At 39.5% G+C, this 13740-nt stretch overlaps 2 protein-coding genes across 16 annotated transcripts in view; one reads left to right on the top strand and one right to left on the bottom strand.

Annotated features, from left to right (window-relative positions):
* LOC109402620 (protein toll) overlaps positions 1-13740 on the top strand; it is a 393806-nt gene that overhangs the window by 313418 nt on the left and 66648 nt on the right. For all 7 annotated transcript variants that reach the window (XM_062844412.1, XM_062844414.1, XM_062844415.1 and 4 more), the window contains exon 3: positions 1995-2129. The gene's annotated coding sequence lies outside the window, so the exon portion shown is untranslated. The remainder of the gene's footprint in view (positions 1-1994; positions 2130-13740) is intronic.
* The window catches only part of LOC109406602 (cation-independent mannose-6-phosphate receptor), a 236869-nt gene that overhangs the window by 88190 nt on the left and 134939 nt on the right, over positions 1-13740 (bottom strand). The gene's annotated exons all lie outside the window — the stretch shown is intronic.

The following is a 13740-nucleotide window of genomic DNA, read 5'->3' on the forward strand; positions in this document are numbered from 1 at the left end:
TATTATTTTCAGTACTTTTACCTCTTATCTCAAACAAACAAATATCACTTTTTGATCTCCGTATCAAAATATGCTATTATTGAGGTTTTTTACTCTGCTCGGGTATCGTTGAACTTTCACACCACTCATCCATCCATCACCTGTGCGTGTTGTTAGACACCGCACCGGTATATCGCCGCTGATGCTGTTCCACTCCTGTTGATTTCTGCACATACACAACGGAGAACTACTCCACCTCCGCACTCCGGTAATGGTCGGTAAGTGTTACGTAGTGGTAACAACAGGAGATGAAGGAAGGAAAAAAACACTATATGCTTCACTACACTAGGTCAATCCTCCATTAGTGGCGCAGTCAGTCGGTGCGTTGAGCTAAGCACACTGACTGACTGCTGTTTTTGCTCACCACCGCTGTTGCTGCTGCTGTCATCGGAAACAATAACCTAATAACTATCATTACTCATCCAGTTTCGTTTCCAGTTTCCAAAATATGTGCTGCAGGCAAGTGGATTTATTTGTTCAAACGACCGAGCAGCTGACTGACAGCTTCAGACTACGATCTACCTACCTAATATCATGGTGAACGATCTGGGTACAGGGCTGGTAGCGGATTTATTTTTTTTTTTTTAAGACAATTCACAACGTCTTCAGCCAGAGGCTGCACAGACTGAACACATTACTTACACCAGACAACGAACAACACACAGAACACCCAGTGGCCCAGTGATGAATTTTTCGTTTGACGAAAAGCTTCCACCGAATGGAGCGGGAATCGAACTCACACTTCGAGGCTTACGATACGCCTAGACGACTGCCGCCGTTAACCGCATGGCCACGAAGCCCTGCTATGTACTTTAATTCCTTTGGACCAAATCTCTTGTAAGAATTTGAATTGAGCTTTACCTTAAACATGAATAAGAAATTGATGATGCATTCACTCGTCCACGGAGGAGATTGCTGAGTAAACAGTGATCCTGTGCCCGGCTAGATTTGGAAAATTGCTTATCAGGAGTTTGTTGTTCAACGCAAAAGGTAAACAAAAAGCATGTGCCCGCTAGATTTGGAAAATTCCTTGCCGGGAGTTGTTGTTCAGCGCAAAACGTGAACATTGAACATGTGCTCGACTAGTTCACAATGTCACCAAGTGTATTGTTTGGCACAGAAATGGGAAGAAATTGGAACGTGACTTGGTGAGACCTTTCCTATTAATTCTTTGAATGTTTGGAATATTCGCTTTTTTACAAATCTATCATCTATCGGATGCTTTTTCAGATCTGGACAGTTTCTAAACTGATGGTAGGACTTGCAGGTCCTTGGCCAGGTTGTGAAAATGAGAGGATCTATGTTAAAGTGATTCGCTCCCAGCCCTGTACCTTTAATGAGAAAGCTATAACAACAGTTACGTGCGTTTACCTTAAATTTTCCATCGAGCGCTGCGCTGCGCTGAATAGGAGGATGTCGGTGCAGCTCAAAGCTCTAATAATCGCTTTTTCTTCTACAAAACAGACCCTTCGCCGAGTTAATCGCCATCATCGACGAAAAGGGGGTGTCGGTCTGTCTGTCGGGGTCGCACAAAACGCTTTTTCCCGGTCAGAGAGCTACTAAACTGATTAATGATCCATTTTACGGCTGATTTGGCCACCGTCCTTCCCCTTTTCTTTCTCGTAAAATCAACAGTGACCCACCCCTTCAGTCCATCGGAGTCGGGGTCCGATGGGTGCGATCCGAGATGAATCATTTAAATGAGCTGGAAAACTGAGCGATTAACCTTTTTGGCGTCGTCTCCGTCGTCATCTTCGAGTTGTTCCTCCGATTGGTGTGAACCGTTTCGCGCCTTTTTCTTCGGAGAGATTCCTTCTCCCAAAAATTGGCTGCTCCGACCGACCGGGAAAAGTTTAAATTGATTTACACTGTTTGGAGGGAAATTTATGCCCGCTGCTGGCACCCATTAAACGACGGTTATTTATTTTTATTATTTCTTTTCTTTTCATTTCCAGGCGCTGTTTTTTCTCACACGCATACCGGGAGGAACAAATCAAGTTCAGCGGCGGTGCCATCTGGTTTCGAACACGCGCGCTTGAACATATTTCCCATTGCTGGAGTCAATCGTTTCCACCAACAATCGGAAACAGGTAAGACATTTCCAAGGGAAACGAGACGCTTTTTTATGTGTGGGAGCATTTTTCTTTGGGGTCGACCCCGACCCGACACGAGGAAAACTGTTTGGATTGTCTTTTCGTCGACTGCTTCGGAGAGAGAGCAATTCAATTCAATTCTTCACCGAAATCAAACAAATCTCAGGAAAGACAAACTTTACGATTCCTTCCTTCGGTTGTCAACCGAAGGCGGGGTTGCGGGGTGTATTGTGCTTTACAGAGGTAGCTTCTCTGTTTGTTTTCCATTTTCATATGTTTTCTCTTCGACCGAAAACGAGCTAAATGTGTCCTTCGATAAATAAAGAATGCTCATGTCGTTTTCGTTTTTCGAACCTGGTGACGGTGATGTACAGCTTCGCAGTATCAGCTGTCAGTTGACAGAGTTGTTGAAATTGACCTCAATTTCAATAACAGTTATTCAATATAAAAAGACGCAAGATGTTGTAGGATAGACATTTACTTCGTCATATGCGCCAATTCTCGTCACATCAGACGGAAAATAGCCAATAACTACTAAATCAAGTCGACATTTCTGACAAGCCCACGATTTTGATAAGAGACTGCAAATTCTAGATGGACGTGGATGAATCAGAGAGTTCAAATATATGCAGAAATTCCTTCATAAGGATTTCTCCACAAGTTCCGTCAGGGGTTCTTCCCTGAACACTTTTTTAGAAATACCTCTTGGAATATCTTCCAGGATTTCTAAAGATTCCACCCTTTTCATGTCATTTTTCTTACTATTCCACCTGAAATTCCTCAAAGAGGTAATTCCTCGTTGAAAATCTTCCAGGAATTCTGAACTCCACCCGCCGAACTTCGCGTGAAGTTTTCATAGGCTTTCGTTCATAGGGAACGTCGATAAATTACGTCAGGCTTTTAGAGGGGAGGGGGGTTCAGCAAAATGTGACGACCCATACAAAAATTTCAGAGGTCTCATTCAAAAAGTGTTACATAGGGGGGAGGGTAAGGGGGTTTAGTTTGAAAATGGGAAATTTTTGTGTGACGTAATTTATGGACGTTCCCCTCTCGCGAAATTTGTCCAGAGTTCCCCACACGAGTTTCTCCTATAATATTCATCAGGTGTTGCGAGGTTGTACCTAGAATTTCTCCCGTGATTACTCTTGAACCTAGTTTCTGCAATTCTTTCTGCTGTTCTCAGGAGTTGTTCCCGGGATTCTCTCAGATTTCTGATGGTTTTCCCAGAATTTCTACAGGAGTTATTACAAAAATAAAACATAGAACCCTACGAATTCTTAGGCTCATGCTCACGTTGGACGCATGTTACAAAAATAAATGAAAATTAATTATTTCAAAGCATCAATAAACGACGGCACATAGAACCTTACAAATGTACTAATTAATTTTTCGCTTTGGGATTAAATTGGACCACGTATGACGAAAAATTAGTAGAACATTACAAATGTAGAATGTAACAACTTTACAAATTAACAACATACAGCTCATATAACACAAGGCACACGATCACAGGATGACGAGGTTTCTTTGATTGGTTTGGATTTATCAGTTAATACTGGAATTGTGTTTTATTTGGCAGTTTGCCTATAGCTTGGTTTAATCTAGGCCCCTGATTCATGCTTTATGACTTGAGCTCTTCAATGTGATCTCCGTGTTAGGGAACGGTTTAAATCTCTAATACCTTGATATGGAAGGCACTTGATCGCTGCCCAAAATGGACTAGAAGTTTGCAATCAAAATGAGATCGCATGTCATACGCACATATTCCGCCGGAGCGCTACAAATGTTATTTTATTGCGAAAATATTTACAACTGATTATAGAATATGGAGCATAAAGATCACAAAAACATAAAATAAGCAACACATTGAACAATAATTTATACAACAAATATAAGTTTCTCCAGTTTTTTTTTTTTGAGTTTTTCAGAGGATTTTGCAGGAGCTTATCACAGAATTTCGTTCAGAAGTTATCCCGATATTGATCCCAGAGTCCCTCACGTATTTTTTCACGGTAATGCTCCTGTAATTTCTTCAATAAGGGCCTGTCTAAAACTACGTAGGCTCGAAGGGGGGGAGGAGGGGGTTCTGGTCAAAGTCCACGCTCCATACAAATTTTAAAGTTTTTGTATGAACAAAAGTCTACGGAGGGAGAGGGGGGGTTCTGAGATTGCCAAAAATGAGTCTACGTAGTTTATGGACAGCGCCTAAATTATTTTGAGCTTTCGTCTAGGGTTTCTTCCGAGATGTTTCCTCAAGGTTCTCAAGGAATTTCTCATTAAGTTTCACAAAAAATTTCATTCGGAGTTTCTCCAGAAACTTTTGTTAGAACATTTCTGTCAGTGTTGCTCCCGGGATGTCTCTCAATTTTTTTTTCAAATCTCATCCTGAATTTTTTATTTCTCTGGGATGCTTTTCTTTCAGTGGATTTTAAGGTTTTTCCTCATTGTTGTTTCCGAAATTTCCTGCTGTACTCGTCCGGAAATTTCGCTAAAGAGTTTTTTTTAACATTACTCATGGTACTCTTTACAGAACTCCAATCAAAAAACTGTCATGGTATTCCTTTGGGTGTTCCTTCCGGAATTTCTCTAATAGATACTTCCAGAGATCTTGCCCGGATCTTCTAGGAGTTTTTCTCGGAATGTCTCGTAGGGGAGCCTACAAAGTTCATTGTAAGAAATTACCTGGGAAATGTCGGAAGAAACTCAAGAGAAGAACAACTGGAGAAGAAATTAGAGGAACTTCTTAAGAAATACTGAAAAAACGGGGCATTTTTTTGAAAAAAAAAACTTTAAGGAGTAACTCTGAGTGGAAATATAAGAAAAATGCCGACAGGATCCTTGGAAACTTTTGAGAGAAATTTCGGGATCCTAGTTCAAACATCTTTTAAGAAATTCTACGATAAATCTGGGAAATTCTTTGGGAGAAATATCTGGAAGAACATGAAAACAAATCTCTGAAGGAAAGACTATAATCACTGATAGAGTTTTTGAGATCACAAGTATCCATCGAAATAGCTTAGATTAAATCGGTAACAACCGTTGTTATTTGAAAGGTAATATTCCATCGTAATCTCATTCTTTTCGGCAATTCCTTTTAAGAATCTGTATCTTAATACTTACTTCGAAAATTCCAATATCCGGAATCCGAAAAAAATAACAATGGAATTGCTGAAAGACAAAAGCAAAGGCAATTTTCAGGGAAATTGTAGAAGATTTCCCACAACAAATTCGTTTGTTCTCTGTGCAGAAAGCCTCACTAAGGAATTAATGAAAGAATTGCTAAATAAATCGTCACAAAAATGCCGAAGATCCGTTGCTTTGTAAATTATTTCTTCAATATCTCCGTACGTTTCTCATGCATTTTTGCTAGTTTCTCACGTAATTCCTTTGGAAATTTCTTCGATAATACTTTTGGAAATTCAGTTTGTTTATAACTTCTTCGAAAACTCCGTCATTTTTTTTAGAGTTCCAAAATTTTAAGTTTTTATTATGAATTTGCTAAAGGGAATTTCAAAGGAATAATCGAAGAAATTTCTGAAAGCAAATGCATTTGGGTTAAGAAGTTATTAAATTTTGGAAATTTTGAATTCGTACATTTTGCGGTGAAGATTTCGATTATGCAATCTTTTTAGATATAAAGACTGAACTCGAAAAAAATGAGACACAAAGAATAATGTATAACCAAGACATTGAAGCTGCAGGGGCCTAGTTACGCGCATGGTGATCCTGTTGAGAGCTAGTGGAAATGCGTAACCTGGTGCCCCTAGTAGATACATTTGTCCAATCCTAGATTTTTCAACCCATCGTATTGACCCGTTTTTCATCCAGATCGCGGCTTTTTACATCCTTCTTCCTGAAACGGAAAGAGGCAAACTGTTGGTAAAACTGCAATCTATCATACCCGCAAACTGCTACTTACACAACTTTCAATCCTAGCCCGAAATTGAGGCAAATCGGCGACGATTTTCCAAGTTTTCGTTTTTGTCTGCAGAAGCGGCTGAAGTGAAATAACAATAACAAACTACGCTTGACAACCGTCGTTGACAACGTTGCTTTGATTGGGAAATACTGAAAATACCTTGGAAAATACTATAAATACTATTGCTTACTATTGGTAAAGTTTAGCAAAAGTTTAGAGTTGCAGGCCCATTGTGTATAACTTTTGATTGCGTGCACAAAAATAGCTGATTTTTTAACCAGGAATAGTACATTATGTGCAGCTTTTTTTTGTTTGTATTAACGTGTATTTTAACTTAAATGCTAATTCTACACTAAGTATTATGTGTAGCTAATACCATAAAAAATTCATCAAAATCGGTTAAGTGTTGGCGGAGATATCGTCGAAACAAGAAACTTACCATTTGAGAATCTTGGGCCAAACAAACACTTCAAAAAATATCACATTTTTTACCTAAAACTATAGAGCCAAAAATACTGAACCGATTTCAATGAAAATTTTTCTGTACAAAAAGTATGTATGTAGATGTATTGTGTTAAAATTTCATTCAATTTTATTTGACCTTTAAAAAGTTATAGCCATACCTATATGTAGCACTATGTCACAATAAGCAGATGTGGTTTTTGGTATAGTGACATTCAAACTGCTCTAACCTTCAAAACGTTCAATCAAATGGCTGAAATTTTCACTGAGAGCAGATTAACACAACGATTTTACACTGTCAAAGTTTCAAAAAAAATCGGGACAGTGTTGCCAATACTAGCTTAGCTTAGCTTAGCTTAGACTGACTGCACATATCTATGGTTGCTACTCCGTGATTGACCCGAACCAATGCGCAATGAATCAACTGAATAATTGACTGGGAGTGGTCAACATTCTCACTGTGCACGCTTCAGAGATTCTCTTTTATAGTACAATAACGGCGCTGGCCACGTCCTTGCAGTCAGGTTGGGGGAGGGAAGGAATATTAGTGCCAACCTTTGTTAAGTGAAGGACCGCGTTTACCGCTGCGACTCCACCAAAGGCTGCAGGAAGGAGTGTTTGTTATTAGGGAAGGTATCGTTGGCTCAGGATTCACTTTGATAAGTAATATGACCTTTTGATGTGTGTTCGCCATGCTGGCCGCCGTGACATTGTTCGCTTTACGCGGAAAGCAGACAATCGAACACTCGCGTTGAGTGATCGCTCAATATTTACCACAACCGACGTGTCCGAATAAGCACCCGATCTCGCGCTCGCCATTATTCGCTTCACGCGGGAAGCAAACAAAAGATCACTCGCGTCAAGTTATCGCTCAATATTTACCACAACCGACGTGTCCGAACAAACACACAGTCTCGCCATTGTTCGCTTTACGCGGGAAGCAAATAATAGATCACTCACTTCAAGTGATCGCTCAATATTTACCACAACCGACGTGTCCGAATAAGCACCCGATCTCGCCATTGTTCGCTTCACGCGGGAAGCAGACAATCGAACACTCGCGGGGAGTGATCGCTCAGTGTTTACCACAACCGACGTGTCCGAACAAGCACACAATCTCGCCAATGTTCGCTTCACGCGGGAGGCAAACAAAAGATCACTAACGTCAAGTGATCGCTCAATATTTACCACAACCGACGTGTCCGAACAAGCTCACGATGTCGCCATTGTTCGCTTCACGCGGGAAGCAAACAATAGATCGCTCACGTCATGTGATCGCTCAATATTTACCACAACCGACGTGTCCGAATAAGCACCCGATCTCGCCATTGTTCGCTTTACGCGGGAAGCAAACAAAAGATCACTCGCGTCAAGTGATCGCTCAATATTTAGGGACAGTGTTGCCAATACTACAGTCAAAATAATGCACATTGATTTTAAAATTTTAAAAAGTGCCCAAAATTTAAAAACTTTTTTTTGTTTGAATTGTTGAAAAAAAGTACTTAACCGATTATAATGAAATTGTCACCACTTATTATGACTTACTTGAAGAACTTACAGTCAAATTATCAGACGTTTTGATGAGGCTAAGTTATAGCCTACACATTTTTTTAAATGGAAGCCCAAAATTTCCAAAATCACATTTTATTGTATGGACAATATTTGAGCCAATACTGAACCGATTTTGATGAAATTTTTAGGGCATTAACTACACATAACATGCTATTCCTGGTTAAAAAAAATCAGCTATTTTTGTGAACGCAATCAAAAGTTATACATTATTTTGAGTGTCTCATTTTTTTCGAGTCCAGTCTTTACTTGAAGATCCCTATTGTCAAAGAAATTCCAAAATAATATGCTAAAGAATTTTCCGAAGAAATTGCCAAAAACACCCCCAATGGAATTGACGAAGAAATTTAAAAAATAGCATCACAAATGATCAAAGAATGCTTTTAATAGCAAATTCTAAAAAGAATTGAAGAAAAAAAGAATTACCGTGGGGTGCCCTAATTTCCTTAGATAGTATAGTTAAAGTGAAATTGGGACAATTGCACAATTGTGTTTATGATTATGATGTCTAAATATGATCAGTGAGCGAAATTTGGACCCGCGCGAAATTAGGGCACCCCACGGTATCTAATAATTTCCTAAGATGTTTTCCAAAAATTAAAAAAGTGGTCTAAAACGTTTTAGATTGAAGTAATTTCTCTGTGGAAATACTCAGCGACATTTCTCCATGGATTTCTCCTGGAATTCATTCCAGGATTCATCTCGTAATTACTCCACTCTCCTAAGAGCTCCTCAAGGAGTTCTACCCGGTATTCTTTCAAGCATTTCTTCCGGTAATATCACAGGAATTCCACTCGAGTTTCTTCCAGGGATTCATTTAAAGCTGTTTCAGGTATTTTTCAGAAATTCCTCCCAAGACTTCTCTATAGGTATCTCCAGATATTTCTTTAGGGTGTTCTTAAGAAGCTTCTCCTGAGTTTCCGTCAGGGATACCATCAGGGAGTCCTTCGTAGAGCCGCTTTGGGACACTTTTAGAAATTTCTTTCCTTCTTTTTTGAGTTTCCTTCAGTGATTCATTGATTAATCCCCGGATTTTTTTTCTTTTTTTGTCGGCTTCACCTGGGAGTCTTTCTGAAAATACTCCCCGAATTCTTTCTATGATATTTCTGGAAGATCAACGAGCCTTTATCTTATATTTCTTCACGGATTATCCCTGAGATTCCGTCAGGGATTTTTTTTTAAATTTTCTTCCAAGATTTCTCCTGGAAATCCTTCGTTGAATCCTTCCAGCTTACTTCAGAGATTCTTTGGATTTTTTTTTGATATTTTTCCTAAGCTTCTATTTATTCCGGAATTCTTTCAAAGATATCTCCGGGGTTTTTTTTTCAGGATTTCTTTCACAAATTCTCCAAGAATTCCTTCAGAGGTTTCTCCAGTATTTTTACATGGAATCCTCCAGTATTTTACCGGAGATTCCTCCCATGATTCTTTCATGGATTACTTCAGGATTCCTTCGGAGATTCATCCCGGGTTTTATTTAAGAATGTCTGCAGGATTTTTTTTTTAATAATAGGATTTTTTCAGACCTATTCTAATGTACAATACTGGTTAATGCATTAGGAACACAGGGGTGTGAAGAACTATAACGATGAACCTTGCAAGGTCATTTATACGAGCCAATAGAACTGTCAGTTAGGATAGGCGGTTAAGAAGAAAAATAACCGTGGAAGTGTGCACAGAACAGTGGGAACACGTTACGCCAAGATACAGTAGAACATTAAAAACTCTAAATAGTTCATCATTTCAATAAAACTGTTCGTAAATCACAACTTTTCAAAGAACCAACAACAACATTCCAAAAGGATTGAATTCCCATCCCGTACGATTCCAGCTCTCACGCCTAGCGCTGATGAACCCATAAATTTCCCCGGAATCGAATCCATAAATTTTGCACCCTTTCAATCTACCATTCACCGTTCACCATTCGGACACCTATCCTGATGGACGGTGGTGGTGGCAAGTGTCGCTTCGATCCCTAGCTACGCCAGCCAGCCACCGGTGGAACAAAGTTTGATGAAAATAATCATTCTCTCCAACCGATCCCATTCGTTACAATCCGTGCTCCGCAGACCCAGACTACTTCTCTCCCGAATGACTGATGAACCTATATTCGCTGCCGAACAACTCGATTTTTCCCGCAGTCAAACACGACGGGATGGAGAAAAACACTTTTCGGACTCACAAACACACACACTTTGGTCCTGAATCCAGTGCATCAATCGTCCTGCGGCACACAAATAGTGAACCACATACGGTCAGGGGGTTGCAGTGCACCAACGTTGTAGAGTAGGTACCCGACAAGAGTTCCTACGGACCGACCGACCGACCGAACTCATTTTCACCCTTTCTTCCTGTGTCCTGGTCTATTTCCGGCCACCTGCAACCCGAGTCGTCGGTCACAGCGCGCCGTGAGATCGATTTTATGACCAAAACAAACACCGCCCAAATGCAACGCCGCCGCGCCGCGTCGGGCCACCCCTCCCGGGGGGAAAACCACGTAAAGCTGCTGACTCAGTCAGGTTCGTTCGTCGCATTGGAATGCCGTTGTGCATTTATTATCCTGCCGGCCAGTCGGTCGGTGTGGAGTCGCGCCAGAGAGACAGAGAGAGTCCTGCTGCGCGAGGACAGCAGGAACGAACGACCGGCGAATGTCCGCGTGTTGATGTTGTTGTTGTTGCCGTTGGTGTTGTTCTGTCCTTGCCCCACAGCCCCATTCACCGCGATACTACGATAGGCACGGGACTACAAAAGGGGTCGTAATTTTATCGATTGACAGCGAGGACCTAGTCTACACACGATACACATTGGTTTCGATTTGATATTTAGGAAGGAGAAAATATAAAAGTTTTGTTTTTGTCGCAGTTTCAAGACAACTATAACCTATCGTGACGCTTACCATTGGCTACACATAGGGTGTTTACCTAATTCCCGTCTAACAAAACACCGACCAATAATGATCGACTTCATCCTAGCACCTCGTCTAATGCCTCATGGCCAATTTGTGTATCAATTACTAATTTATAAATTAGCTTCCATCTCATGTAAAAAAATGTGAAAGAACTACAATTTGCTTAAAAAAAATAAAATTGAACAATTATCCCTCAAATTCTATTTCCGTCTAGTCCACGTCTATTTCGGGCACAACCTGAACGAAGAAATCTTTCTCTGTGGTTGTGAACTACGATGTTTCGTATGCAGACAATCCACGCACACATTTGCTTGTATCTTCCTTATACGAAGACAACTTGTTGTTTACATTTTACTGACGGGAACAGCTATAGGATCTGGGACCATTTGGGCAGGGGAACCTATTTTGGGCACTTGCTGCTATAATTTAGTCAATGTTTAACCAATTGACTTGATTTTTGGGACACGGTGGGGTACGCATAGCATCTAGTCATGTACAAAAATTGAAGTCGATTTGTTTAAAATTGACTAAGTTATAGCAACAAGTGCCCTAAATAAGTCATCCTGCCCAAATGGTCCCAAACTCTACATGCATTCTGCATTCTGAAACCCAACTTTGTAGTGCCATAGAGCTTTTGTTGGGTATGAATTGAAGGTTGATTCAACAAGTGAATTCGGCGACGAAGTGAAAATTAAACGGTGATGAAGAACAATTCGGCTAGCTGCTGCTTTGGTGCGGTTACCTTCGTCGTACGCAAAACGAGAAAAAAACTCAACTCGTCAATGAAATGAATTTGAAACGTGTAATTTTACGTAATTATTCGATTTCCACTGCAATAGGGACGCTTATAGATAGTCTACATCTTTTTGCCTCCATCTGATGAGGTATTGACAAAGGTAAGTTGGAATATCCGTAATTATCGGCTATTTTTCATCTGATATGACGGGAATTAGTGCATATGGCGAAGTGAATTTCTACCCTATCTCAATTAGGATAGCGAACTACTTGAGCAGCGGCCGGTATTTTGGGCACTCTTCGCTATAACTTAGTCAATTCCAAACCAATTGACTTGAAATTTTGTTCACGGCTAGATACTATATGTATCTTATCGCGTTCCAAAAATGGTGTCAATTTGTTCAGAATTAGCTGAGTTATAGTAGGAAAGTGCCCAAAATAGGATCCCTGCCGAGATGGTTCCACTTCCCTATATTTTTTTTCATCATCAATTCCTAAAAATCGGAAAACATTTTCAGGAATTCCATAGATTTTTCGAGAGATCTTCAAAACAAATTTTCCAACATCAGATGAACTAGAAAATAATTAATATTTATTTTTGTGAATGTTCTAAACGCTTTGTTATTTCACCCAAGGCCTTTTTTCGGAAATAATTTTAACAATGTTTTAGTTTCCGTTTAAGAATTTATGAGTATTTTTCTATTAGCTTTTCGAAAATCTTTTCAAAAAAGAGGTTCTTTCTCAAAAGCTTCTATGAGTTTTTTCAGAAATTCTTATTAAAACTTTGAAATTTCCTCCTGCAAATCCTATGAGCAATTTTCAAAGCATTTCCTCAATACAACTTTCAATCAACAACATTCCATCAATATACTATGAACTCCTTAGAGAAGTCCCCCAAGAACTTATCCATATATTTTTCGAAAATTCCTTTGAAAATTCTTGCCGAAGTTCATTTTAAGACTCCTCCTGGAATGCTTCAGAGGAAATTTCTAATAATTTCTTTATGGTTTGTCCAAGAAAATGCTCAGAAGACGTCTCCGGAAATTCGTCGAAAGATTTTATTCAAAAGCTCCTCTGAGGATTTCTCCAGGAATTTCTCAAGAAATCTCTTCAAGTATAGATTAAAAAGTTAATTCAGAATTTGCAGCACAAATTCCCAAATCTCAAGATAAAAATTTCTCCGAGGATTTGTCCGAGATTTACTTCAAATGTTCCACTAAGGGTTATCCCAAAATTTATATACATTTTTTTTGAGAATTCTTCAAAACTCTATTGAGCGTTGTTCTTAAGAAGCTTCCTGAAAGTTTACTGAGTATTTGTACAAAGTAAGATCTAAGAAGGCTTCAAGAATAGTTCCAAGTATAAGAATTTTCTTGGAAATTTGATTGGTGATTCCCCCAGAAATTCTTCATAAAATCAGTAAAAAACATAGTTTCAATCGAAGAATTCTCTAAAAATGTTTTCGTCCTTCAATTTATTTTATCATCCTGCAGTATCCTGTAGCAATTTCTCTTTCAGTTCAGGCGAAAATTTTTCCAGAAATACTTGCCAAGATGCCTAGAAAAAATAAGGCGAGAATTCCTCCAAACGAATTCTCCAGAAACTCTTCCAAGGAATCCTGCACAATTTTCTATTCGTCCAGGGATTCTTGTGAAAAATTCTTGATAATATCCTGCACAATTCCTGTGAAGGCTCACTCAAGGATTTCTGCATAATTTTTCAGGGGATATCTTCCAAATATTCCCAATGGGCCCGAGGGTTTTTCTACAAATTTCAACGAGGATTCTTCGTGAGATTCCTCCCAAGTTTTGTGAGAGTTACCCCAGAAATTCATTCAGAAAATCATTCACAAACTTTTCCGCGAAAGTCTTAAAAAAATCTAACGAGTTTTTCTGAATACTTCTCCGGAATTCCATACGAGGATGACTCCAGAAGTTGTCCTTGAAATTGATCCGAGGATTTTTACATTTTTTTCCTCCAGGAAGTTTTTCTGATATTCTTCCATGGACCCCTTC

Source organism: Aedes albopictus, chromosome 1, assembly GCF_035046485.1.
Source record: "Aedes albopictus strain Foshan chromosome 1, AalbF5, whole genome shotgun sequence".
Taxonomy (NCBI): domain Eukaryota; kingdom Metazoa; phylum Arthropoda; class Insecta; order Diptera; family Culicidae; genus Aedes; species Aedes albopictus.